A 15,393-nucleotide genomic window follows, 5' to 3' on the forward strand; every position below is an offset into this window, starting at 1 on the left:
CAGCATTTGGGTGGATTATAAGCACAAGGCCACAGTTCTCTCTCAGACTCAATCAATCTCACCCTAATTATCCCTTGAAAAGTACATTCTAATTCCCCTGGGGCATTTAGAAGTGGCTTACACAACATTTTCCATATCTTTTCCTCCCCAGAGGACTTTTTAGAGTCAGTCATTTATCTAGTTGCAAAATTGCTTCTCCTTGGCCTTTCCATTTTAAGTTTCCAAATTCTGCCCCTGGGTCCATTTCAAAACTTGTAATCAGATCACTCAGGGGTTGCGCTTCTGTGGAGTATCTATGTCCTTCACCATATTCATCTTGGAACAAACCCACACCAGAACCCACTTTTCATTCCAAAACTTGCCTTGTGCTCCCTATTCCAAAACCATCTGCCACCCATCTCAAAGCCACCCCCTACTTTGTGTTACCAATTCAAAATACAATTTGTGTCTAGAAACCAGGGTGCTTTCAAAATTGTTTTGGAAGATATTCTACAAGATCAGTTTAAAGTCCTCAAGATTATCTTCCCTGACTCCTTTCCTCCACTCCAGCACCAGCTCTCTTCATTCTCCCTCATTTAGAGTCCTAGGTCAGACCACAGATCATCTTCTCAAGTCTTTGCTCTCAGCCTCATCAGAGGGAATTCCTGTCTGAGTAATGCATCAAACTTTATGTAAAGTGGGCATTTGCAGATTGATAAGCAAAAGTTATTTCTCAATGTCCCAATTTCAACTTTCAGGCAAAGCTCATTGTGTTTCCAAGCTCCATGTTGCACTCAGTTCCTTCCACTAGGCTGTATTGTAATAATTGGCCCTGGAATGTTCTAGTGATGTGTGGGGAACCAAGCAACTAGTGCCCACTGCGTATATGATCTATACCAGCCTGCTAAGTCCTCTCCATAATCCTGGGAGACTGGCTCTACTAACTCATTGCCAAACATAAGGAAATGAGGCAGAATTAGATCAAGTCACTTGTCTAAGACCTCCAAGCTGGCAAGTGGAAAACAAATTCCCGTGTCTGATTCCAAAGCCAAAGCTTTTTCTCCTACTTTAACTAATTAACTCCCTTATACGAAGGTTGGAACTATTCAGGCAAATAACCCTGGACAAGCCAATTAACCTCCTCTGAACATGAGCTTCCTTCCCAAGTGAAGAAGTTGAACTAGATGGATGCTAGAGTCCTTTTATCTCTTATGTTCTCTCTGTTCCTATTGCACTCAAGCTGGCGGATTCTGGAGGAAGAACTTATGCCAACCTCAAGCCACAGCAACAGCAGTAATATAAACACTAATCATTTATTGAGTGCTTACCCTATAACAGGTGAATGATAACTTTACTTATTTTAATCCTTCTAGTAGGTTCTACCTATCATCCTCATTTTATAGATGAGGATTACAAACAAAAGTTAGAACATGCCCAAAGTCACACAGCCAATAGAAGTAAACCCAGGGATATCTGATTTCCAAGCCCATGCTCATGGGCACACTATGCTATATTTTGAAAGAGGCCAGGGAAGCGAAGGAAGTCAGGCATTATGAGAAATGGTCTTTCAGGGCTAGAGAAATGTATACACCTGGCAGAATGATCAGAGGTAAGTCAGTTGGGATGAGGAAGGACATTCAGGACTTCAGGTAATTAGTCTGTCCTAATCTTCACCACCTTGGTTCCAGCTCTAAGCAGATGTGTTCCCTGCTTCCATGCGCAGAATGCGGCCCTGGCAGGTGCTTGCCCTGGGAGACCTTTGCTTGCTACTGAGTCTTGCTCCTAGAGGAGACTTAGACCCAAAGTCACTATACCTTTCATCTCACTGTTGCTGTTTTTAATCTAACCTTATTACCAGGTCTGAGATTTTCTGACCTGTTTGAACTTCAGCCAAAACTGCCAGACCCCCAGCCCACGTTCTATCACACCCGGTAGTTTTCTGGGGCTGCCAGAGTCTTGGTGTGCAGTAAGTAGGGTTTGTGGGTGTATGAAATCATCACCAAACATAATGGAAAAGAAAGAAAAACAGGTCTCTGAAGAATAAGCAAGTGTCCATCAGGGGGTTAGTCTAAGCTGGCCAATTATGAGAGAGGGCCTTGGCATTGTATGAAGGATGCCATCTAAAGAGTCTATAGGTCCCACAGTCCCTAGGGAAGGAAGTCAAGTCAGATTTGCAAAGGCAGGTACATAGATGGCCTGGTGGAGCACAGGCATGGACTCTGGGACCAGGTAAATCTGGATTTGGATACTACTTGGCTGGGGCTTCCCAAGTGGCGCTAGTGGTGAAGAATTCACCTCCCAATACAGGAGACCCCAGAGACTCAGGTTCCATCCCTGGGTCAGGAAGATGCCCTGGAGAAGGAAATTTAACCCCACTCCAGTATTCTTGCCCGGAAAATTCCATGAACAGAGGAGCTTGGCAGGTTATATCTTCATGGGGTCACAATGGGTCAGACACAACCTGAGCAGGCACACACACTATTTGCCAACTTCCCTTTTCTGGCTTCAATGTACAGCCCTAGTCAATAAAATGAGGATAACTAGAACTTCACAGAGTGGCTATAAACATTAGAAATAATCCACACACACTAGAGAAATAGAAAGAAGGCCGGGCCTACTATGCTCATCCTGAAGGAAACAGTATGAGAAAGGCTTTTTTTCCTGCAATGAGTATTCAAGACATCATTACCGTTTTTCATGTTGTTCTGCTTGTCCGAAAATTGGGGCGTGACCATTTGGTGAGTAAAAGCTGACAATACTCACTGGGCACTAAAATCCAGAATGAAGTAAGTCTCTGGAATAGAAAACCAGCTTCTGGAGATTGCTGGAAAACACCACTCAGATCATCAGCGGAGGAGTCATACAGCTTTTCATATGGGGAAGTTTTTAAACCTGACTTTTCCCCACTTCAACACAGAGATCTAATGATCACCTGAAGACCACTTTTATCTGAGAAAATAAAGGAATAGTTGATCAAAAACCAGGAAAGGGAAAGGGTAAATTGGCCACAATAAAAACGTAACTTGTGACGTGAGGTGGGATGGCAACAGGTAGGATGAGAAATGAACCCACCAGTCATGCAGGTGATCATATGCCCTGGGTAAGGGTTTTGTCCCAGAAGTTTCAACAGTGCCCCCTCTAATTCTCAGAGATGTCCCAGTGTGGACAATAAATCATTTGGTCACCTAGTAGTCATGTGAAATCCAAAATATCACTCACATATTTATGTGATGGGAGGGGGAACTTATCTATGCTAATAAGGCTACAAAGCCCCAGGCAGACGGACACTTAGAGAAGGAACTTCCAGAACCTTGCTCTCTAAGCCTGAGTACTCTTCCTCATATTTTTACTAAGTCCCTCTGATTTCTACTTAAGCCCATTCACTAGCTGGTGAAATGAAGAAAATAGGCGTGAGACAGGGAGGGGTGAGGCAGGGAGGGTAGGAAAAAAACCCAAGGAATCATAGGATCATCAGTCAGTTGTTTTGTACCATGAAATCAAATGGGGAAATGGACTGACTGACTGTGCTTGTCTGCAGCAGGTCTGTCTTTCTGGAAGGCAGAAGTATTGCTTAGGGAGTGGACAGTATTAGTCAGTAGCCTGCCTTGGCCTGACTCAGTGGCCCCTTTGAACACTCCTGTTCTGGGGTTCCTGGAAGGCGTCCTAAAGGAGTTCACTAGTTTCTGACCATTGCAGATTAGACCAACTGAGAATTTGATATTTGTCCAAGTTCCACTGGAAGTGAGGATGTGTATGTGTGTCTGGTGGGTGGTGTGGGTGTACCGCCCTGATCCAGGAAATGCACAAAGGCAACCCCCTCAACCCCGACCGCACCCAGCTAGCCCCCTGTGTTCTATTTTAAAAGCCTCAGCGTAGCCTGATCTGAGGTCTGTCCCGTCCATCCCCCCTTGTTTACTGGAACATTGGGTCACTGCAGTACAGCTGGAACGCAATCTCTGGGCGATTCAGCAAGGCCGAGGCAAGCCCTACCAGGCGTCATGTCATTGCACTGTTTTTCCTCCCTCCCACTGAGTTTTCTTGGAAGTTCTGAGCCAGGCTCAGCATGTATCTCCAGAGATGCATTCCAAATCCCCAGCTGCTTGCAACTCAGCAAGTCTCACTGCCCCTCCTTTTAACATCCAGGTGCCCTGAAAGGTTAGAAATGAAGAAGCTCGCACCAAAGGGTGTCCCAGACTCTTTGATGTATTTGCTACTGCCTGCTGTCACACAGAGTTCAGACACAGTGTCCCCTCTTAAAAAGCAAAAAGGAAAATCATCTTTGTTGAGATGCCTTTGTGACTTGGCAAACTTGCCTCTAATCTGTACATCTGTCCTAGCTGAGGGGAATGGGCCAGGGTGGGGGATGTTGCTGCTCTTTTTCCTCCTGAGTACTGGTTTCACGTGATTCTCTGCCACCCTGAACTCCCAGTGATCTGTCGCAGTCCTTCTCCTTATTGCCCTCCAGCTTTCCCACCCCCCTTAATTTCTTCCCTTCAGTGTTGTCTCTTCTCATCATGTTCACGTTATCCCTTCCTGGACTAGAGGAGATAACAGGAGGCAGGGGAAAAACAGTCAAACACATCAATGATGTAAAAATCGTATTGGTCTCATTAAGGGTGAAAATGGTACCTGTGCCTTTTAGATTTGTTCTTGCCCTTGAATTACTTATTGATTCTTTAGGATTGGGTGCTGGTTCTCAAAGTGTGGTCCCTGGACCTGCAGCAGCAGCATAACCTGGGAACTTATTGCAAATGCACATTCACAGACCCTAGGCCAGACTCCCTGAATCAGTAATTCTTGGGCTAAAGTCCAGCAATCTGAGTTTTAAAACGCCCTCCAGGTGACCGTGATGTGTGCAAAAGTCTGTGAACCACTAGGGTAGAGGATTCTCCATAGGTTTGGGGGGCAGGGAAGGTTTGAGACTTCCCTCTGCTCTTCAGAGCATCGGTGTATGAGGAACAGAGCCTGTGCCATGTTCCTGAGGGCTGGCTCATACACCTTCCTCTCATGCTGGGGCCGGTGTGAGACTGAATGTCAGGACTGAGAGCTGATGGGGACCCAGCTGGATGCCCTCGGTGAGCTGGCTTCATGGGTCACCCATTGGACAGGGTCTGGGACTTCCTGATCTTCTATGTCAAGCATCCCTCTAAGAGAATGTCATGCAATGGCGTAGACTCATCACTCAGCTTCTCATCTGCTCTCAGGCAAATATGACTATAGCTGTAAATGGAAATTGTAGAGTATATTCCTTTTATTCTTTTCTTGTACTAAATCAAGCAAATAACTGGAAACTTGCTCTTTCTTTCTTTCCTGTTCTCGGAAGAGCACCTAAGATTATTATGAGGATTGAGATCTCTGTATTGAGACTGGTGATGTCCAACTCGGTAGCTTCTAGCCACACTGAGCAATTAAAATGTGGGTACAGTCTGAACTGAGAGGTGCTGAAAGTGTAATTATACAACATCTTGTGAAGGTATAGTACAAAAAAGTGCAAATTATTTCATTAATGATTTTTATATTGATTATATGCTCAAATTATAACACTTTGGATGTACTGGGTTATATAAAACATATTAACATTAATTTCAACTACTTATTTTTACCTTTTAAAATGTGGCTACTGGAAAATTAAAATTAACAAATGTGGCTCATATTTGTGACTCACATTTTATTTCCAAGGGACAGCACTCACTGGTCCAGTTGGCTGGGGGCTCTGGTCAAACCCAGGATTTTGAGTAAGACTAGAGGATACGCCGACATGACTGAGTAACTTCACTTTCCCTTTTCATTTTCATCATTGGAGAAGGAAACGGCAACCCACTCCAGGGTTCTTGCCTGGAGAATCCCAGGGATGGCGGAGCATGGTGGGCTGCTGTCTATGTGGTCGCACAGAGTCGGACACGATGGAAGTGACTTAGCAGCAGCAGCAGAGGATATGCCAGGAGCAAATACAAGGAAGCAGGTGTAAACTACAGCACACACAACGTGTTAGGTAAGGCAATGGAGCCTCAAGCGTGGCAGCTGATCTCCTGAACCATGAAGCTAGACATACTAGGGTTGTCTAGATTCTGCCACTTACTCAGTAAAGTAACTTAACCTCTCTGAATTTCAGTTTTCACGGCAACCCACTCCAGTATCCTTGCCTGGAGAATCCCAGGGACAGAAGAGCCTGGTGGGCTGCCGTTATGGGGTCGCACAGAGTCGGACACAACTGAAGCGACTTAGCAGCAGCAGCAGCATCTGTAAAATGACTTGCTGGTTCTTAATTCAAAGTGCTTTGGGGAGAATTAGTGAAGACAATGACTATAAAAGCCTGAATACTATTCCCAGCTATTGATTAGTACTCAAGAAATATTCATTCTCCTTAAATAAGAAGAAATTCTATTACTAGATGGTGTCAGATACTCACTGTGAAACCTTCATTCTGGAGGGTCCTTAACATTTAGATGGATTCTCCTCTATCTGGAATGGTTTGTGTATTATCCTATTCAAAATATGAGGTTTTGTAATATGGGGTTATGTTCCCTTTTCAGTGCTTCCTCAGCTGGAAACCCACAGCTGGCTATGAACCCCTCCCTACCACCTCCTACTATGGTACTTAAGGTCCTCGCAGTGAAAAACTGGATTACACAGGGGATTGCTCCTGGACAAAGACCCTGGTATATTACGCTTACAAGACCTGACAGTTTATGTGGCACAGATTGGATGGACTCTGACAGCAACATTAGACGGTGTCCCCCTGAATGAGGGAAATCAATCTCTTCACTAGCAAATACAGTACTCAAGGTGAGCAAAGTCAGGGCTGGATGGAAAATGGAAAGGAAATGTTAAGAGTCTAGCTTTTAAGATTTACGGATGAGCCCCAAAAGAATAGTTCTAGTTCTTCTGTTCATAAAAGCATAGAATGCCTAGTTAAGATTTTCCTAAAGAGAAGCCATAGCTCTCACAAGTTTACACAGAGGCAAGAATGAGATAGTAGGGCAAAAGACAATTGAAAAAACAAACAAACAAACAGAAAAAGGTGTTGTCTGGCTCTACGTTGAAAGACCCTAAGAGTGTCCAGTCATACTAGCATATCTCCAGGTGCAAAATCTCAGATCCCAAAACACTGACACTGTGATAAAACCTGTTAACTGTTTCTTAGCCATTAAAACAAACAACAGCAACAAAAAAACTTGCTCTTCCCTGAAAGTAGTATACATTGCAATATCTAAACATTCAAGCACAAAGAGATCATCAGATACTGTCACCTATATATAGCATCACCATGGAAACCACAGCTACAAATGCTGACAACTCAAATACCACAAGTAGTGCTGATATTGACGATATGATTATCTGACAAGGTAAGTAACTCCTAGTAAATTTCTAAATAAAGTAAAATTTTACCTTGATTTAAATGCTGATTACATTCCAGGAAAATTCTGTGTGTATGAATTTAAAACATGCAAATAATACTTTGTGTTTATTTATGAGGTACAGTTAAGTTCCAGGTCATATAAGTTTTTCAACCATATTGATATCCAGTAAGACATTCAAAAGGTGGGGTGATTTTTTTATTGGGAAGGAATTGTCCTAGACATTATAAGACATTACAACATCTCATCCATATCTCTGCTAAGAAAAATGCCAGTAATAATCTCTCCCAATTATTGGGACAATAGAGACATCTTATAAATTTCCAAAACACTTTAGAACAATAATTCTTAACCTTGGCTGCACATAGAATTACCGTAAGAGCTTTAACTTAAATACTGACACTTGGGCAGCATCTGCAGAGCCTCTGATGTGTTGATAGTTGGCCAGGACCGATTCCTGGTCATTAGTGGTTTTAAAAACTGTTCAGTTGATTTTATGCAGTAGCCAAGGCTGAGAACCATGCCGTAAGGGAGCTTCTGCCCTTTTAAGCATCATTGCCTTAGCTGAGTCAGATTATCAGAACATTGACCTGACAGGTTTTCTTTCTGCCTCATGGAGCTATTTCCTGTCAGATAGAGCTCAAGGGCCTCCTAACCTAGAACAACCCCTCTAATTATAAAATGAGATGGCAGGTATATGGGTCTAGGCTTGAAAAGTCAGACTTACTTTCAAGAAATCCCAAGAGTTGGGTAAATGATCAATCACTTACTTTTGAATTTAGAATGAACAGAACACAGTTTAACTAAATAAAAAGTCAACCAGTGACTGATTATTTAGGATATAAACTTGTAGTATATTGTGACCAAGCACCTTCTAGAACTCCTAGTCATCCCTTGTTAGGCTTTACTTGGGCCTTTGTAAGAAAAATTAATTTATAGTCATTCTTCAGTTGTCTACTGAACCCTTAAGTTAGGAATGGCAGATACATTTATCTCCAGTGATAACTGTAAACATATCAGAGTTTTCTGCCTGGAGAGGACTTTGAAGCCTGATCTAGGTTAATTGAAGAGTGCTGTGATGGGTTGGTTAGTGATACCTGTCATAAGCACAGGAAGGGGAGAGGAAAGGAAGTGTCCCAATCCTCCCGTAAGCCCTAGGGGAGCAGGCATATTTCTCAAAATTAACAGGTGACTTTTTCAGTCCTGGTCAACTTTTGGAAACTGACTGGATTTTATTATGATCATCATTGTCATCATCCAGTGAGTTTCCTTTTACTGAGGTATAGTTATACACTGCCCATTTATTACCTCATTGATCCTTACAACAACTCTACAAGCTAGGCATTTTCATCACAATCTGAGATCCCACAGCTCATGGGAGGAACTAATCATCTAATCCGTGGTTGCCTAATTCTCAAGTCCCACAGTACAATACACAATCTGGAGCAAAATGTGGCCTCAGACCATCCTCCAAAGCTCTAATGTTCTTTATCCTGCATCCACATCCCTAGGATTCTTGCTCAAATGATACAAGATTCAACACATACCAAATGAAAATACACTACTTATTTCTCAGTACTTTCCCATTATTTCCTGGTATTGCATCCTGTCCATGTACTTAACCAAAAAACGTAAAAACATATAGCAGGGATGCTTGTGTTAATAAACTTTGCTTTGTGTTTTTCGTTTGTTGAAAACCTTTTAAAGATTTTCATTTTTCTGCAAGTCCAGTGTAATAGAGGGAATCCAGCTCATTGCCATAATTCAACACCTAAAAGGGTGTTGGCACATGATAGACATTTAATAACAATTTAAAATGAATTAATGCAGTTGACACTTCTGTGCAAGAGCAAATAATTTTGATGAAATTAAAATGCTTAATTTTGATGGCATGCAATTTATCAATTTTTCCTTTTCTTTTTTTTCTGTTGAATTAAAAAAAATTTTTTTTTAAGTTTTATTTGTTTATTTAGTTTTTGGTCTCACAGCTGGTGGGATCTTAATTCCCCCACCAGGGATAGAACCAGGAAACTCAGCAGTGAGAGTGCTGAGCCCTCACCTCTGAACTGCCAGAGAATTCCCCTTTCATGGTTTATTTTTTGTGTGCTAAATCGAATAAATTTTGGCCTTACCTAACTTTGGTCACAAAATTTCGCTATGCTTTCTTGTAGAAGTTGTATGGTATAATAGAAGTTTTATAGTATTAGCTTTGACATTTAGGTCTATGATCCATTTAATTGACATTGTTTTTTATTATGAAGATTTGTGCAGAGGTTAGGGTGAGCTCTCTAAATGCATCTTCAGCTGCTCTGCAATGAAGAAGCAGGTGAAAGAGTTTATAAGAGTATGGTTACAGGGACTTTCACGGCGGTGCAGTGGTTTAGACTAGCAGCCCTTTCCAACGCAGGGGGTGTGGGTTGAATTTCTGGTCGAGTAGCTAAGATTCCACATGCCTCCTGGCCATAAAACCAAAACCTAAAGTAGAAGTAATACTGTTGCAAACTCAATAAAGACTTTTTTTTTAAAAAAAGTTGCTTAAAAACGGGGGTGGGTGGGGGAGTATGGATATAACATTTCCAGTCTTAAAATACGGTCTAAAGGCTGTTGTTCCAGGATAATCTCTCATTGCAATGTCATAGTTATCATTTCAGTCTTTCCCCCTAAGAAGGGGTGCTCCCCTCCTTTTCTTCCAACTCTCTCCCCTCTCTTCTACAGTCAAGAAACATAAAACTCTACTGTCTCTGTTTCAGAAGAGCAACGTCAAAAACCAGAAAAGGAAGTATGAGTCAATACTTTCCACCCTTCATCTGCTTAACCAGATAACAGCCCTGAGCAGCAGTCTCAAGCGGCTTCACAGGCGGGTGGTGGCGACCCGGCTCGCCAAGGGAGTCACCGAGCGACGGTAAGGGAGGGGAGCAACTATCGGGCGAGCAGGCGCCTGGGCCGCTGCCTGCAGCCCCAGCCTGTCCCCGCCGCCGCCCCGACGCCCAGCCGAGGCAGCGCCCAGCAGAGCCGGGTCGGCCAGGGCCAGGCTGCTCACCGTGTACCGTGTGAGGAGGGTCTTCCTCGAGGTGACACTTTCCCTCCAAGTCGCCGCCAACTTGCAGCTGTACACCTCCCACGCGCTGTGCGGGCTTGAATCCGACTTTCTTGCAGCTGAGAAACAGACCGTCTCCGCTGAAAGACCTCACAGACCACCACGGGTCATGGGCTGCTTAAGGCTTATAAGATGGCGGCGCTGGGATTTTACGGCAGAAGGAGAAAGCAGACCCTCGACCTCTGGTGCAGTTCTCAAACTTACCCCAACAGACTCCGTCGTCTATCAAAACGCTTTCTTCAAAGGAATTACAACTGGATACTTTCAGTCAACAGTACTTCCTAAAGTGAGAGGTGTGAAGAGAGAAGTGGGTATGGGGAGGTATGCTAACAGCCATTTTATTTTGAGGTACTTATTTTTTTATAGCCTATTTTACTTAGATGTATGAAAGACTCACCTCTTGATATAAAATCAACCTTCAAGGGAAAAAAAACAAACCCCAAAACCCCCAAATTCCCACAGCGTCAGCTACAAGGAGCCCAGCAGTTCCACTCATCTCTTGGAGAAATAGCTTCAGGGCTTGGGCAATCCAGCCTTGCTCTGAGACGTATTGCTTGCCAACCCGCTCTTAGCTATCTTTGCTGAAGGAACACAACCAACCTCTGGCAGATTCTCTGCTCAAAGGTCGTGAAATTTTCTAGGGTCCTGATGGAGCCGTGAGGAGAGAGCAAGAAAGGATTTGTCTCTTTTCTGTGGACCCTTATAATCTTGAAACTCAGGCAGAAATAGAAGATACAAGGTAATAGAACATTGAGGAAAACATGGCAATAGCTATGGAAGAGGCTCTGGAAAGTCTGGGCTGAGTAATGATGCTTTGTATTAACTGCGAAGTGAATGGACATCCTGTGAAAGTGTTTGTTGACTCAGGTGCCCAGATAATTATTATGAACCAAGCTTGTGCAGAAATCTGTAATATAATGAGGCTGGTGGACTATTGGTGAGCAGGGATGGCAAAGGAATGGGCTCCCAGAAGATTCTTGGAAGGGTACAACTAGTTCAGGTTCAAAAGGAAGCAGATTTCCTGGCTTGTTCCTTCTCTGTACTTGAGGAAGAGCCTGTAGACGTGCTTCCAGGACTGGCATGCTGAAATGGCATCAATGTTCCATTGACCTCAAGAAAAATGTACTCATGAGGAGCACCACAGGCTCACAGACCATCTTCCTTCCCGAGGGAGAGTTACCAGAGTGTACCCAGTTGGCATATGGGGCCAGGTAAGAGGCCAGAGGAGATTGCAGACCAAGAAGCCCTTCAGAAATCCATAGAAGATGCAGAGTGTCAGAAGCCATAATGCATATATATAGTATGTGTGTACTGCAGCTGGAGTGGACCCCAGACCAGAGGAAAAAAGCAGTAAAGGAGCTAACTCACTGGGAATATCATCATCACCAGTTTCAAATGCATTTAACCATCAAGTCCATCCTTCCCGACAGAGACTCGTGACTGGTAATTCTTAAGTCTTACTGATTCTGTCTGCTTCAGTATGCCCCCGCTCCCCCCATCAAGCCCAGTGACCCAGACAGCATTGAACCTAAAGTTGTGAAGACATTGAAGGCCTCAGCTGAATTCCAGATAACTTTCAGAAATGAAAGAACATCTTCTTCTACAGGACCTTTCTGATTGTGCTTCTTCAACAGACAATGCTCCAGCAAGCCAGAGTACAGCTATTCCTTTGCAGAATTCACTCAAAGAAGCCGTTGGTGCAGATGACCTAGAGAAATCTGCCAAAAGAAGCATGTGTGTGGTCATTCACTCAGTTCTGTTTGGCTTTTTGCGACCCCATGGACTGTAGCCCACCATGCTCCTCTGTCCACCAGATTATCCCATCAGAATACCGGAGTGGGGTTGCCATTTCCTCCTCCAGGTGATCTTCCAGACCTAGATATCAAACCCGCATCTCCTGCAGATTCTTCACCCAGAGCCACCTGGGAAACTGAAAGAAACACCCAGGGCCTCAAATCTCATCTCCACACAAGACAGAAAGCTAGTTTATCTGTCATAACTATTAGGAAGCAAGAACTACAGAGACTTATAGATTAAAACGATTGGCATCCAGAATATCAGTACCTGAGTCAAGTAAATAGCCTTCAACAACATGAAGATCCAGGGAATGAACAGCATGAGGGTACATGACAAAATGCTTCACATGATGGAGAACATCTTTGTAACACAGAAGACCTTGAACTTTTTGAAGAAAGGTAACAGAATCAACAAGAAGTGGTTGATAGGAAACTACAGTGAAAGGAGACAGGCTAAGAGAAAAATATTCTATCTTCAGGTAGAATTTGAGCAGCAGGATGCTTTGGCTCCTCAAATTCAAAAACTTTTATGTAAATAGATACAGTAGAACAATCCCTAGTTTCTGTGCTTAATTTAGCAGGCAATCAGAATACTAATGTCAAGAACATTGGTGTATCTGATCTCACCTTAGATAGTCCCTTGATGGAAGTAGAAATGTAACCCTTCCTTTGAAATTTTGAGTAAGTCCATTTCCATCCAGGATGTACAGCTTCTGGAAAATAATGTTGAAATGTCTGGAACAAATGAATATAAGTCTCTTTAAGTCTCTGTGGCAGTTAGCCCTCTGTGGAGTCAACAGAGGAATCTTACTTATCTATAACAGCAGCCTTGAAGGAAGTTCATGAATTTTTGGTCTTTTATAATAAACCAGCTTCAGAAAGTATATCTGAAGATGTTATCTGTCAATCAGAGACAGTAACTGAGGGCCAGTCAGGTATTAAAGGCCTTTCCGAAAGATGGTCCCCAAGTGAGCATCTTATAGCTACCCAGAGTGAACAGTGTTCACAAGTCTCCTTTCACTAGGCCATATATGTGAAGACAGAAGAATTAACAGACACTTCAGCTGGAGTAGAAGATGTAGAAAATATTAACTTCAGGGGTCCAGGTGATGACCTGGTAACTGATAAGGAAGGTGTCCCCAAGTCTAGGGAATCGATAAGTGAGAGCAGTTCTGTCACTCTAGCCTCAGCTAAAATATCTAATCAACTACACTGCACCTTTGGTATTGAAATTTCACCCAGACTTTTAGCAAGTGAGGAGGATGCCCTCAATCAAACTTCTGAGCAAACTGAATCATCGTCATCCAGGTTCATATTGGTTAAAGATTTAGATCAGGACACAGAATCCAGTGGCAGACAGGCCTGAGACCAGAGAAAATGTTCTGAAGCTGCAGAGCCACTTCTGAAACTTGAACCTCCTCCCAGCCATCCATCACGTCCCTCCTTTCTTGCACCATTAATTTTTCCTGCTGCAGACATTGGCCAGATTCTCTGTGCTGGCTATCTTTTGCAGGAAGTTCTTGGTGCTTTGCACTGTGATTGTGGAAATGCAGTCTTTGCACTTCTGTTTGCTGTCAAAGAGCATTGTAGTTCCTGCATAACCTTGGAAAAGTGAGCTAGACATTACTTCATTCCCTTAAAAAAGCTATAACACTCACATCCATACTCACTGTTTATACAGTATATATAAAACCAGCAAGCAGAATGTTGAGCCAGATTTTTGAAAAGATTTTTTTTTTTTTTGGCCAAAGTACTCTATGGTTTCTTGTCTTATGAATTTGTCTATTTGTTAAAATTTGGGTCTTGAAAAATGTATTGGCACTTATGTGCATACAAAAGCTTTATATTATCATTAAGATGATGTATTCTGGAATCAAATTGATGGTATTATATATTGTCCTTTGCAGGGTAGCACTGTGGTAAAGAATCTGGCTGCCAGTGCAGGAGACACAAGCGATGCAGGTTCGATCCCTGGTTCAGGAAGATTCCTCTGGAGAAGGAAATGGCAACCCACTCCAGTATGCTTGCCTGGAGAATTCCATGGACCATGGAGCCTGGCAAGTTACAGTCCATAGGGTTGCAAAGAGTCAAACATGACTGAACACACACACACACACACACACACACACACACACGCACACACACACATATATGTAGCATAAAAAGTAAAAATAAAATAAACCCTACCTTGTCTGAAAAATAATCTTCTACCCAGTGCTCAAGAAACAGATGGACCACCAATAGGAAGTTGAAGCCTATGGGTGAGAAGGGCAGAGAGGTCAAGGACCCACTATTCCAGTCAGCCTCTAACTATTTTGACTTTGAGCTGTGATTCCTACCTGAACAAGATCTCTCTTTTTAGGGACTTTGTTGGGGGTGGGGGGAAGTCATGGGAAGGGGATGTGCTGGGAAGGATCTTGTCCTCTGAATTCATACAGCTCCCAAGGAGACTTGATTTCATGGCCAAAATGGCAACCAAGGTTTCCGTCTGCTCACAATGCTAGTTGCACGTTTATACCATATTTTTGGTGTCACTAGTGGTAAATAACCCACCTGCCAATGCAAGTGTAAGAGAGGCAGGTTCCATTCCTGTGTCAGGAAGATCCCCTGGAGGAGGGCACGACAACCCGCTCCAGTATCCTTGCTTGGAGAATCCCGTGGACAGAGGAGTGTGGTGGGTCACATTCCATAGTGTCACAAAGAGTCGGACACAGTTGGAGTGTCTTAGCATGCATGCACCATATTTTTATTTCTCTGATATTCTGGAAAGAACTGAACAAAAGGAAATGGACTTTGTTAGATCTTCATTAGATATATGGGAAAACATTTGCTTCTCACAGTTGGGCTTGTGTTCTTTATTGTTTGTTTCGCATACTCTTGCTCAGATCATTCTCCTGACAGGAAGGACATCCCCTGACTTCAAATCCCACTTACCTGTTGGCCAGAATCCAATCCAAGTGTTTGTCTGTGAATCCAACTACTCAGGCATTCTTAGTGATCTCTCTTTTTCCTAGTCAATAAAGAGCTCTAATACCAGAAATAACCAGGAGCTGGAGAGATGCTGTGTGTATATAGAAAAATGTGACACAACTCATACCTATCGGAGCTTCCAGCTTAGCGAAGGAGTTCAGAGGCATCAATAGCTTATTATAACACTGCTGTG

At 43.1% G+C, this 15,393-nt stretch overlaps 2 pseudogenes; both read left to right on the top strand.

Annotated features, from left to right (window-relative positions):
* LOC122451696 overlaps nucleotides 1-11,722 on the top strand; it is a 73,739-nt pseudogene extending 62,017 nt beyond the window's left edge.
* On the top strand, nucleotides 11,722-13,831 carry LOC122451697 (annotated as a pseudogene).
* The last annotated feature ends 1,562 nt before the right edge of the window (nucleotides 13,832-15,393 follow it).

This window comes from Cervus canadensis, chromosome 13 (genome assembly GCF_019320065.1).
Source record: "Cervus canadensis isolate Bull #8, Minnesota chromosome 13, ASM1932006v1, whole genome shotgun sequence".
In the NCBI taxonomy this organism is placed as follows: domain Eukaryota; kingdom Metazoa; phylum Chordata; class Mammalia; order Artiodactyla; family Cervidae; genus Cervus; species Cervus canadensis.